We start from the raw sequence: 13342 nt of genomic DNA, 5'->3' as shown, positions 1-13342 counted from the left end.
CCTTGTGATCTGCCCACCTCGGCTCCCAAAGTGCTGGGATTACAGGTGTGAGCCACTGCATCCGGCCGACAATTTCTTTAGGTAGAATGTACACGTGATGAAATACACACATTGTAAGCGAACATTTGCTGAATTTTGAATGCATCCAAATCCCTATGAAGATAGAGAGTGTTTTCATCATCCCAGAAACTTGTCTTGGAGCTGGGCATGGTGGTTCGTGCCTGTAATCCTAGCTATAACAGGCTGAGGTGGGAGGATCACTTGAGGCCAGAAATTTGAGACCAGGCTGCGCAACATTGTGAGAGCCCCGTCTCTACTAAAAAAAGAGAAAAAATTAGCCAAGTGTGGTGGTGCGTGCTTGTAATCCTAGCTACTCAAGAGGCTGAGGTGGAGCATCACTTGTGCCCAGGAGTTCCAGGCTGCAGTGAGCTATGACCACACCACTGCACTCTAGCCTGGGTGACAGAGACCCTCTTCTCTAAAATAGTAATTTAAAAAAGAGAGAGAGAAAGCTCTTTCATACTCCTTCCCAGTCAACTGTGCTCTATCTACCATGGGCAACCATTATTCTAGTTTTTTTTTTTCTCTCTCTCTTCTTCTTTTATGACAGGGCCTTGCTCTGTCCCCCAGGCTGGAGTGCAGTGGTGTGATCACTGGTCCCTGCAACATTGGCCTCCCTGGCTGAAGCAATCCTCCCGCCTCAGCCTCCCGAGTACCTGGAAGTACAGGCATGTGCCACCACAACTGACTAATTTTTAAAACTTTTTGTAGAGGCAGAGGCTGATCTCAAACTCCGGGGCTGAAGCAGTTGTTCTGCCTCAGCCTCCCAAAGTTCTGGGACTACAGGCTTGAGCCACTGCATCCAGCCCTAGTTTTTTTCTTCCCACTATTGATCAACATTTCATATAAATGAAAATATATGGCCTGGCCAAAATGGTGAAACCCCATCTCTACTAAAAATACAAAAATTAGCTGGAGGTGGTGGTGGCCGCCTGTAATCCCAGCTACTCGGGAGGCTGAGGTGGGAGAATCGCTTGAACCTGGGAGGTGGCCGAGATTGTGCTACTGCACTCCAGACTGGGTGACAGAACGAGACTCTGTCTCAAAAAAAAAAAAAAGAAAAAATCCAATAAGCTATGTTTCTCCCATATTAAAAAGACCCTTTTCTGAAAAGATGTTCAAAATCACTAGCCATCAGGGAAATGCAAATCAAAGCCAAGAGATATCACTTCACATTCATTAGGATGACTATTAAAAAAAAACACATCAGAAATGGTATGTATTGCTCCCTCCTTCCCTCCCTCCCTCCCTCCCCTCTTCCCTTCCTTCTTTCCTCTCTTCCTCCCTCCCTCCCTCTTTCTTTTCCTTTCCTTTTTCTTTTTTTGAGGCAGGTCTTATTCTGTCACCAAGGCTGGAGTGCAGTGGTATGATCACAGCCTGGACCTCCTGAACTCAAGTGATCCTCCCAGCTTGGCACCCCAAGTAGCTGGGACTACAGGCCCATACCATCATGCCCAGCTAATTTTTTTGTTTTTTATTTTTTTTAGAGATGGGCTCCCACTATGTTGCCCAGGCTGGTCTTGAACTCTTGGCTTTAAGCAATTTGCCTGTGTCAGTCTCCCAAGTGCTGGGATTATCGGCATGAGCCACTGTGCCAGCCTTGCTATGTATTTCATTGTATGAATATACCATAATTTCTTTATCCATTCACCTGTGGATGTTTCTAGTTTTTGGCTATAAGCAGCCCTGGACATTCTTTTTTCTCTTTTTTTGAGACAGACTTTCTCTCTGTCACACAGGCTGGAGTGCAATGGCGTGATCTCTGCTCGCTATAGCCTCTGGGTTGGAGTGATTCTCCCACCTCAGCCTCCTGAGTAGCTGGGACTGCAGGTGCACGCCACTATGCCCAGCTAATTTTTGTATTTTTTGGTAGAGATGGGGTTTCACCATGTTGGCTAGGCTAGTCTTGAACTCCTGACCTCAGGTGATCCACCTGCCTTGGCCTCCCAAAGTGTTGGGATTACAGGTGTGAGCCACCTCACCTGGCCATACATACTAATTTTACTTACTTTGGGTACATACCCAGTAGTGGGATTGCTGGATCATGGGATAGCTCCATCTGTAATATTTTGAGGAGCCTCCACACTGTTTTCCATATAGGCTCTGCGAATTTACATCCCAGCAACAGCGCATCACGGTTCCCTTTTCACCACATCCTCGTCGGTACTTGTTATCTTCTGTCTTCTTGAGAAGAGCCATTTTAGCAGGAGTGAGGTGATTTCTTCACTGTGGTTTTGATTTGCATGTTTCTGATGAGTAGTGATGTTGAACATTTTTTCATATACCTGCTGGCCACCTGTATGCCTTCCTTTGAGAAACAGCTGTTCAGGTATTTGGCCTAGTTTTAAATTGGGTTGTTTGTTTTCTTGCCGTTGAGTTGTTTGAGTTTCTTATCTAATTTGGATATCAACCCCTTATGAGACGTAGAGTTTGCAAATCTTTTCTCCAATTGTGTAGGTTGTGTCTTCACTCTCTTAATTGTTTGCTGTGCAGAAGCTTTTAGTTCGATGTAATCTCATTTTTTTCTATTTTTGCTTTTCTTGCCTGTGCTTTTGTGATTATATGTGAAGAATTCATGCCCAGACCAACATCATGGAGCTTTCCCCCTGTGTTTTCTTCTAGTACCTTCATAGTTTCAGGTTTCACATTTAAGTCTTTATTTAATTCATCTTGAGTTTATTTTTGTATATGGTGTGAGATAGGGTCTAATTTTATTCTTCTGCACATGTGCATGGATATGCAGTTTTCCTAGCATCATTTATTGAAGACATCATCCTTTACACATTGTATGCTCTTGGTGCCTTTGTCAAAAATCAGTTGGCTGTAAATTCTTGGGTTTATTTCTGGGCTCTCTATTCTGTTCCATTGGTATAGGTATCTGTTTTTATGCTAGTACCATACTGTTTTGCTTTCTATAACTTTGTAGTATATTTTGTGTGTGTGCACAGTTGCTCAAATTGATGTTTCTATGGGAGGATGTTTGTCATAGAGTCTGTTCTGCCATGTTTCTCTCCTCTCTGTCTAGATTCTTCATGGCCACAGATTCTGTCTGGATGGAAGCCTCAGCTGGTGAAGCGGTAGGCACAATCTGCTGGAGGCTCTGGCTCCCTGGGTAGAGACTAGCTGAGCATGTGGCAGATGTGGTGGCTCTGTGGGCTCCTTATGAACAAAAATTTCTATTTTACAGCCTCCCTAGTAGCTGGAACTACAGGTGTGCACCACCACACTGGCTAATTTTTAAATACTTTTTGGTAGAGACAGGGTCTTGCTTTGTTGCCCAGGCTGGTCTCAAATTTTGGGGCTCAAGCTGTCTTTTTGCCTTGGCCTCCCAAGGCATTGGGATTACAATTGTGAGCCACCGCTCTGGCCTGAAGAAATATTTATTTATTTATTTATTTATTTATTTTTGAGACAGGGTCTCACTCCAGGCTGGAGTGCAGTGGCATGATCATGGTTAACTGCAGCCTCAACCTCCTGGGCTCAAGCAGTCCTCCCACCTTAGTCTCCCAAGTAGCTGGGGGTACAAGCATACACCACAATGCTCATCTCTAGCTAATTTTTGTATTTTTTGTAGAGGCAGAGGTCTCACTGTGTTGCCTAGGCTAGTCTCAACCTGCTGGGCTCAAGCGATCTGCCCACCTTGGCCCATTACAGTCATGAGCCACCATGCCTGGCCTGGAATTATTTTCTTAAGAGGACTTAATCCTTCTGGAATTTCTACACTTTTTTTTTTTTTTTTTGAGGGAGAGGACTCAACTTGTGGAAGAAAAACTTTAATTGCTGTTGTGCAAACTATCTGTTTGAAGTAGAAACTGGTTTCAGTAATATCGGTGGCTTTTCATTCTGTTGATTCTGTCTTTCGATGCACAGACGTTTTTAATTTGGATGTAACCCAATCGGTTTTTTTTGTTGTTGTTATTTGTACTTTTGGTGTCACATCCAAGAAATTATTGCCAAATCCAGTGTCACGAAACTTTTTCCTGTGTTTTTATGGTTTGGGCACTTACACTTAGATCCTTTTGTTTGTTTGTTTTTATACAGTCTTGCTTCAGCCCAGGCTGAAGTGCAGTGGCGTGATCATGGCTCACTGGAACCTTGAACTCCTGGGCTCACGTGATCTTCCTGTCTCAGTTTCCATGCCTGGCCAATGTTTGCATTATTTTTAGAGATAGGGGTCTCTGGGCTGAGTGCGTTGGCTCATGCTTGTAATCTCAGCACTTTGGCAGGCCTAGGAGGGTGGATCACGAGGTCAGGAGATCAAGACCATCCTGGCTAACACAGTGAAACCCCGTCTCTACGAAAAATACAAAAAATTAGCTGGGTGTGGTGGTACACGCCTGTAGTCCTAGCTACTCAGGAGGCTGAGGCAGGAGAATGGCTTGAACCCGGGAGGTGGAGGTTGCAGTGAGCCGAGATCATGCCACTGCACTCCAGCCTGGCAAAAGAGCGAGACTCCGTCTCAAAACAAAACAAAAAAACCCCACAAAAAAACCCACGCATTTTTATGAGTATTTCAGATGCCTTTTCAGGCCCTTTTCAGTCACCTTTACCTCATCCCCACAAGGAGCTTCTATCTTGACTTCAAGCATCATTAATTAGTTTACCGAGTTTTGTTCTTTATGTAAAGGGAATCGTGCAGAGTGTACCTTTATGTCTGGCTTCTTTTGCTCAATATTATCTAAGGTTAGTGTGATGGGTAAGATTGTAGGCTCTGGAGCCAGACTGCATTGGGCGAATTACTTGATTTCTTTGTGCCTCAGTTTACTCATTTGTGCAATGAGAGTAAGGGCAGCATCTCACCTTTGGGTTTGCTGTAGGGATTAAGTCCATCGAAAAATGTGAAGTGCCTAGAACAGTGCTTGACATGCAAGGAACACTCAGCACATTGCTAACTGGTATGATCGCTGCAGCCATGGATGTTTCCAAGCTCTTGGCCGTCTGGTCACACTTTGGGCTTTTAAAAAATTACTATACTTTAAGTTCTGGGGTACATGTGCAGATCATGCAGGACTGTTACATACGTATACACATGTCTTGGTGGTTTGCTGCCTCCATCCCCCCGTCACCTACATTAGGTATTTCTCCTAATGTTATCCCTCCCCAATCCCCCCACCCGCTGCTATCCCTCCCCTAGCTCTCCCACCCCCCAACAGGCCCCAGTGTGTGCCCTCCCTGTGTCCATGTGTTCTCATTGTTCAACACCCACTTATGAGTGAGAACATGCGGTGTTTGGTTTTCTGTTCTTGTGTCAGTTTGTTGAGAATGATGGTTTCCAGCTTCATCCATGTCCCTGCAAAGGACACGAACTCATCCTTTTTTATGGCTGCATAGTATTCCATGGTGTAGATGTGTCACATCGTCTTCATCCAGTCTATCATCGATGGGCATTTGGGTTGGTTCCAAGTCTTTGCTATTGTAAACAGTGCTGCAATGAACCTAGAACTAGAAATTCCATTAGATCCAGCAATCCCATTACTGGGTATTATAAATCATTCTGTTATAAAGACACATGCACACATATGTTCATTGCAGCACTTTTCACAGCAGCACTTTTGGGTTTTACAGAAAACCTGCGAAGGAGGGAGAGAAGGGGCCATCACCCTTCCCAAGATTACAAAGGGAGATGTGGCAAAGCCTGGACAATGACCTTGCGCTCCTGCTTCCCCTAACCCTGCCCCCTGTCAACCCCATGCCTGGGATTTCAGCTGAGTCAAGAGCTGAGCTTGGTTCCGTTGCTAAGTCGGGAGTGGCCCTTTCAAAGTCTGGCATGGGGATGAGCAGCATCGGTCGGGACAAGTAAGATCTTGGGAGTTGGCGGAGGGAGGGTGATTGTGCTCACCGCCTCTCATGCTATTTGCAGCCTCACCCATTCTTTTCTGGGCAGCTTTGGGATTATAGGGATTAACCCTCATTCCCTCTTCATTCTCTGTCAACCCTCCCTGTACGTGGCAGTCAGCCAACCACAAACCCTTCCCCACAAGCTGTGGTTAGGACTGAGTTATGATTGCTGGTGGAAGGAGACCTCACTTCTCAGCGTGGATTGGCTACTGCGGAGAAGCTGGGGATGATGAGTGCAGAAGGATCTTGAATTCTAAATTTTTGGATGTTCCCCATTTTATGATTTGGGGAGTCTGAGATTCTCAAATTCTTTTTTTTTTTTGTTTTAAGATGGAGTCTCACTCTGTCACCCAGGCTAGAGTGCAGTGGTGTGATCTCGGCTCACTGCAACCTCTGCTTTCCAGGTTCAAGTGATTCTCCTGCCTTAGCCTCCTGAGTAGCTGGGACCACAGGTGTGCACCACCACGTCGAGCTAATTTTGTATTTTTAGCAGAGGCGGGGTTTCTCCATGTTGGCCAGGCTGGTCTTGATCTTCTGACCTCAAGTCAGCCTCCCAAAGTGCTGTGATTACGGGGGTGAGCCACTGTGCTGGGCCTCAAATTCTTATTCTAGTAATAAAATTTTGTTTCTAAGTGTCAAGGGGTGTCTCATTATGAAGAATCCAAAATGATGTTATTTGCTGAATTGTTAGGGGATGAAGTGCATTGATGTCTGCAACTTATTTTGAAATGCCTCAGAAAAAAGGATGGATGGATGGGTAGAAGGATGGAGGGATGGATGTTCGTGGCTAGGCGAATGGACATGTGATAAAGCAAGAACAGTAATGCTAGTTATAAAACCTAGGTGGGGTTTTACCATACAATTTTTTTCAACTTTTCTTTAAAGATCTGATGTTAGCACTTCAACTGTTGTGAGTGGTAGATATCGAACTCAGACTAGTTTAAGCAGAAATGAGAATCTATTTTTAGAAGCTATGGGGCAGGTCAAGAGGAGGCAGACATGCTGGATTCAGGCTTTAAACGATACTTTCAGGACGCTGTTTTCTCAGTCTGTTTGCTACCTTTTCCCTCCCCTCCCCTCCCCTCCCCTCCCTCCCTCCCCTCCCCTCCCCTCCCCTCCCCTCCCTCCCTCCCTTCCCCTCCCCTCCCTCCCCCCTCCCCTTCCCCCTCCTCTCCCCTCCCCTCCCCTCCCCCTCCCTTCCCCTCCCCTCCCCTCCCTTCCCCTCCCCTCCCCTCCCTCCCCCCCTCCCCTCCCCTCCCCTCCCTCCCCCCCCTCCTCTCCCCTCCCCTCCCCTTTCCCCTTTCCCCTTTCCTTTCCTTCTTTCTCCTCTTTTTTGGTGGAGTCTTGCTCTGTTATCCAGGCTGGAGTGCAATGGCACAGTACTACAACCTCCACCTCCCGGGTTCAAGCAATTCTCATGCCTCAGCTTCCTGAGTAGCTGGGATTACAGGTGTGAGCCACCATGTCCGGCTAATTTTGTTTGTTTGTTTTTAGTAGAGATGGGGTTTCACCATGTTGGCCAGGCTGGTCTCGAACTCCTGACGTCAGGTGATCCACCTTCCTTGGCCTTCCAAAATGCTGGGATTACAGGCGTGAGCCACTGCGCCCAGTCCCTTATTTCTTTTTAACTTTATTCTCTAATAGGCTGTATCCATGCAATAGTAGGAGAGTTGCTGAAAGTGTGAGGTTTACCTTCTGTGTTAATCTGCTCTTGCATTGCTATAAAGACATACCTGAGTAACATATAAAGAAAAGAAGTTTAATTGGCTCACGGTTCCACAGACTGTACAGGAAGCACAGCTGGCGAGGCCGCAGGAAACTTAACAATCATGGCAGAAGGTGAAGGGAAAGCAGGTATGTCTTACGTGGCTGGAGCAGGAGGAAGAAAGCAAAGGAGGAAATGCTGTACACATTTTTTTTTTTGAGACAGAGTCTCATTCTGTCACTCAGGCTGGAGTGCAGTGGCACAATCTCAACTCACTGCAGACTCCGCCTCCTGGATTCAAGCAATTCTCCTACCTCAGCCTCCTGAGTAACTACAGGCGCCCACCACCACACCTGGCTAACTTTTGTATTTTTAATAGAGATGGGATTTCACCATGTTGGCCAGGCTGGTCTGGAACTCCTGACCTCAGGTGATCCGCCCACCTCAGCCTCCCAAAGTGCGTGGTGAGCCACCACGCCCGGCTTATATTGTTTTGAAAATGTTTGTTTTCTCCCACTGATCCTTCCTTAGGTAAGAATTATACTTTCCTCTCCCCCATGGACAGGTTTGGCCACCTGCTTGATTTGTCCATGACTCCACTTGACTCTGGGTTTTTTTTTTTTTCCGATGGAGTCTCGCTCTGTCTCCCAGGCTGGAGTGCAGTGGAGCCTTCTGGGTTCAAGTGATTCTCGTGCCTCAGACAGAGCCTCCCGGCGTATGCCACCATGCCCATTAGCCATATTTTTGCTACTAATTTTAGTAGAGACAGGGTTTTACCACGTTGGCCAGGCTAGTCTCGAACTCCTGACCTCAAGTGATCTGCCAGCCTCGGCCTCCCAAAATGCTGGGATTACAGGCGTGAGCCACCGCGCCCAGCCTAACTCCGTTTTATACTAAAGGTCTCACTGGTTTCCAGTAACTGCTTCCTCCGTCTCCACTTTCAGGGGTGGGGTGGCAATGGAGCCTCATGTCATTGGCTTCGAGGAGTCCCCTTAATGCTGCCCTCAACTTTGTAAATAGTCCTCTCATTAAACTCCCAATTATCCTGTTTTCGTTCCTGCTGGGATCCTAACCCACACAGCATTTCATTGTATGGATGAACGATTATTTATTTAGTCAGGTCTCTATTTTTTTTTTTTTTTGAGACGGAGTTTCGCTCTTGTTACCCAGGCTGGAGTGCAATGGCGCGATCTCGGCTCATCGCAACCTCCGCCTCCTGGGTTCAGGCAATTCTCCTGCCTCAGCCTCCTGAGTAGCTGGGATTACAGGCACGTGCCACCCTGCCCAGCTAATTTTTTGTATTTTTTTTAGTAGAGACAGGGTTTCACCATGTTGACCAGGATGGTCTCGATCTCTTGACCTCATGATCCACCCGCCTTGGCCTCCCAAAGTGCTGGGATTACAGGCGTGAGCCACTGCGCCCGACCCTAGTCAGGTCTCTAATGATGAACATTTGGGTCATTTCCAATCTTTCACTGTTAAACAAAACTGCAGCAAGTAAGCTTGTACGTAGGTCATTTTTCACATAAAGTACAGTCACAGGATAAATTATTAGATATGGAGTTGCTCAATCAAATAATACTTAAAAAATAATTTTGACTGATATTGTCAAATCATGCACAGAGGTGTACAGCCCCATTAGCAGAGGATAAGGATGGGGACTGTTCCTTTGGAGCAAGCTCAGAGTCCTGAATGTTTCAGCAGCTGAAGATGAGGACTGCTAAGAGAACTCAAGGTAAGAACACCAGATTTCTGGCAAACAGGTCTAGCTGGGTATCTTGAGCAATTCACTGAATAAATGAGGTATGTGATCGTGTTTGTTCACCATCTTGGACATTTTTTAAAATTATTATTTTTAGATGGAGTCTCACTCTGTCACCCAGGCTGTAGTGCAGTGATGTGATCTCACCTCACTGCAACCTCCACCTCCCATGTTCGTGCAATTCTCGAGCCTCAGTTTCTCGGGTAACTGGGACTACAGGCACATACCACCATATCTGGTTAATTTTTTTTTTGTATTTTTGGTAGAGACAGGGTTTCACCATTTTGATCAGGCTGGTCCCAAACTCCTGATCCCAAGTGATCCACCTGCCTTGGCCTTCTAAAGTGCTGGGATTACAGGCGTGAGTCACTATGCCCAGACAATATTGTTGATTATAATTGTTACAGCAGTTCTTGAAGGTTTGTATTAGAAAATGTTGAGTCTCAGAGGCTTAGTTCATTTTGCGTTGCTGTGACAGAATACCAGAGACTGGGTAATTTACACAAAAAAGAGGCTTATTTGGCTCGTGATTTTGGAGGCTGGAAAGTCCAAGAGCATAATGCCGGGGTCTGCTTGGCTTCTGTGATGGCTTTCATGCTGTATCATAGCATGGCATAAAGTCAAGGGGAAGGAGACATTTGTGAGGGGGCAGCACGTGAGCGGTGTCCTCAATTTTTGAATGGTTCTCCCGTGAAAACTAATCCAGTCTTGCAAAAGTGAGACCTCACTCACTCGTTTGAGAAAGGCCCCAAACCACCCATGAGGGTGGAGCTCACGTGGCCTACATGCCTCCCGTTAGCCCTCACCTCCTAAAGGTTTCACCTCCCGACATTACCACACTGGGAATTCAGGTTCCAACATGGGTTTTGACAGGGACACTCAAACTTTAGCAGAAACTATGACTCTATGGACAGTGATTATAATATTTCAAGTCTTTGGTATAGAGACTGTAATTTCCAAGAGTTCATGAATCTTTCTATCATGCATGGAAGGTTGGGTAAGTCAAAGATTTTCAGCCTCCTCCCAAGAGACAGTACACAGCATGATTAGGGTCTGCATGAGCACATGTTATTCAGTTGTTTGTTGTGAAATACGACATGTGGCTTCTGGGTTTCCTGCTGCTCTCTTATCCCTCCCCTCAGTCAGTGGGAAGCAGTCAAAACTGGAACTGAAGCTGTCAACACAAATCTGAAACTGTTTGGAACTTGATAACGGTGGTATAATTCCAGAACACACAGGGGCCTGGTAGTTAAATTACTTCACGCTTGACTTTATTTGCCTACCTGTAGAATAGAGAAACTGTACCACCCAAGCTCCCTTCACCTTTACATTAAAAAAAAAATTGGGGGCTGGGCGCGATGGCTCACGCCTGTAATCCCAGCCCTTTGGGAGGCCCAGGTGGCTGGATCACAAGATCAGGAGACACAAGATCAGGAGACTGAGGCCATCCTGGCTAACATGGTGAAACCCCGTCTCTACTAAAAATACAAAAAATGAGCCAGGCATGGTGGCACGCACCTGTAGTCCCAGCTACTCGGGAGGCTGAGGCAGGAGAATTGCTTGAACTCAGGAGGCAGAGGTTGCAGTGAGCTGAGATCGCACCATTGCACTTCAGCCTGGGCGACAGAGTGAGACTCTGTCTTAAGAAAATAAATAAAATAAAAATTGGGGGTTTGGCCAGTGGAGGATTGAGAGAAGAGCAATGTCAGATTATTTTGCTGGGCCATGTGTTAGCAGTGATTGTATTCCTCTGCCAGAAACCACGCCCTCCTGCTGAGGGCTCTCTTTTATCCCTATATGGTCAGTCTGGGTTTCAGAAACTGCTTCCTCTCACCACACAGTTCCACCTCAGGACGATGATGGCTTCTCCTTATCGTAAGCCATCGAGTGCTTCAATGTCTTGTAGGTTTCCTTCACGTCCATTAAGAAGCCCTCCATGAAGCTCTCATATTTTTCTGCTGGGATTCTGATGGACAAAGTCTATCATATGAATGCACCATAATTGGTTTAGCCGATATCTTTTGATGTCTCACCTGTTGCCCAAGCTAGAGTGCAGTGGCATGATCTCAGTTCACTGCAAACTCTGTCTCCCGGGTTCAATCAATTCTCCTGTCTCAGCCTCCTGAGTAGCTGGGACTATAGATGCCAGCCACCAGGCTCAGCTAATTTTTGTATTTTTAGTAGAGATGGGTTTTTGACATTTTGGCCAGGCTGATATTGAACTCCTGACCTCAAGTGATCCACCCACTTTGGCCTCCTCACGTGCTGGGATTACAGGTGTGAACCACCATGCCTGGCATAGCTATTGCTTTTTACTGATACTCCTTTTTAAGCTGAGGAGTTTGCCCCTCTATTTCTAATTTGAGAGTTTTTATACGAACAGGTGTTGAATTTCACCAAATGATTTTTTTCCGCTTCTTTTATATGGTTATATATATTTTTTTCTTTAGCCTGTTAATGTAGTGGATTATTCTGATTTATTAGTTTTCAGTTACTTTATTTTTTTATTTTACTTTTTCTCTCCCTCCCCTGCCCTCTCTCTTCCAATGTACTTTATTTTTAGAACAGTTTGGGTTTACAAAAAAAAAAAAAAAAAAAAGAGCAGAAAGCACCAGAAGTTCCTATATACTTCCTTTCCCCCTTACATCTCGTATAAGCATGGTACATTTGTAACAGTGATTAACCAATATTGATATATTATTATTAACCAAAGTCTGTAGTTTACATTAGGGTTTATTTTTTCTGTTGTACAGTTCTATGGGCTTTGAAAAAGGCATAATGTCATGCACCATTTCAGTATCATACAGAATAGTTTCCCTGCCCTAAAAAGCCCATGCGCTGCACCTGTTCACCCCCACTCCTCCCTACACGCCCGGCAACCACTATCTTTGTGCTGTCTTCACAGTTTCACTTTTCCAGAATATCATGTAATTGGAATCATATAGGATACAGCCTTTTAAGACTGGCTTCTTTCACTTTCCTACATACATGTCAGGTTCTTCTATGTCTTTTTGTGGGCTGATTTCTTTTTATTGCTGAATAATATTTCTTTTCTTTCTTTTTCTTTTCTTTTTTTTTTTTTTTGAGACAGAATCTCACTCTGTCGCCCAGGCTGGAGTTCAGTGGCTCCATATCGGCTCACTGCAACCTCCGCCCTACGGGTTCAAGTGATTCTTCCACCTCAGCCTCCCAAGTAGCTGGAACTGTAGGGGTGTGCCACCATGTTTGGCTAATTTTTGTATTTGTAGTAGAGATGGGGTTGTGCCATGTTGGCCAGTCTGGTCTCTAATTCCTGACCTCAAGAGATCCGCCCAATTCAGCCTCCCATAGTGTTGTAATTACAGGCGTGAGCCACGACGCCCAGTCATATTTCCTTGTATGAAACATACCACGGTTCATTTATCCATTCACTTGTTGAAGAGCATCTTGGTTGCTTACAAGATTTGGCAATTATGAATAAAGCTGCTGTAAACATCTGTGCAGAAGTTTTTGTGTGGTTATATGTCAACTCATTTGGGGATTAACCGAAGAGCATGATTTTTGTATCACACGGTAAGAATATGTTTAGCTTTGCAACAAACTGCCAATTTGTCTTCCAAAGTAGCTGTGCCATTTTGCATTCCCACCATCGATGAATGACAGTTCCTGTTGGACCACCTCCTTGTTAGCATTTGGTGTTGTCAATTTTGGATTTTAGCCCTTCTAATCAGTGGATAGTCAGATATCATTATTGTTTTAATTTGAAATTGCTATTGACATATCATGTGGAGCATCTTTCTATATTTGCTATGTATATATTTTCTTTGGTGAGGTGTCTGTTCGGATCATTTGTCCATTCTTTAATCGGGTTGTTTGTTTTCTATTGTTGAGTTTTAACAGTTCTTTGTGTATTTTGAATGTAAGTCCTGCATCAGGTATGTGCCCTGCAAATACGTTCTCCCTGTCTGGAGCTCGTATTGCCATTCTCTTGGCAATTC

Source organism: Aotus nancymaae, unplaced genomic scaffold (genome assembly GCF_030222135.1).
Source record: "Aotus nancymaae isolate 86718 unplaced genomic scaffold, 86718_ANA_hifiasm-v0.15.2.pri h1tg000028l, whole genome shotgun sequence".
NCBI classification, from domain to species: domain Eukaryota; kingdom Metazoa; phylum Chordata; class Mammalia; order Primates; family Aotidae; genus Aotus; species Aotus nancymaae.
The sequence above is the reverse complement of the archived record's forward strand: the minus strand, read 5'-3'. Positions refer to the sequence as shown.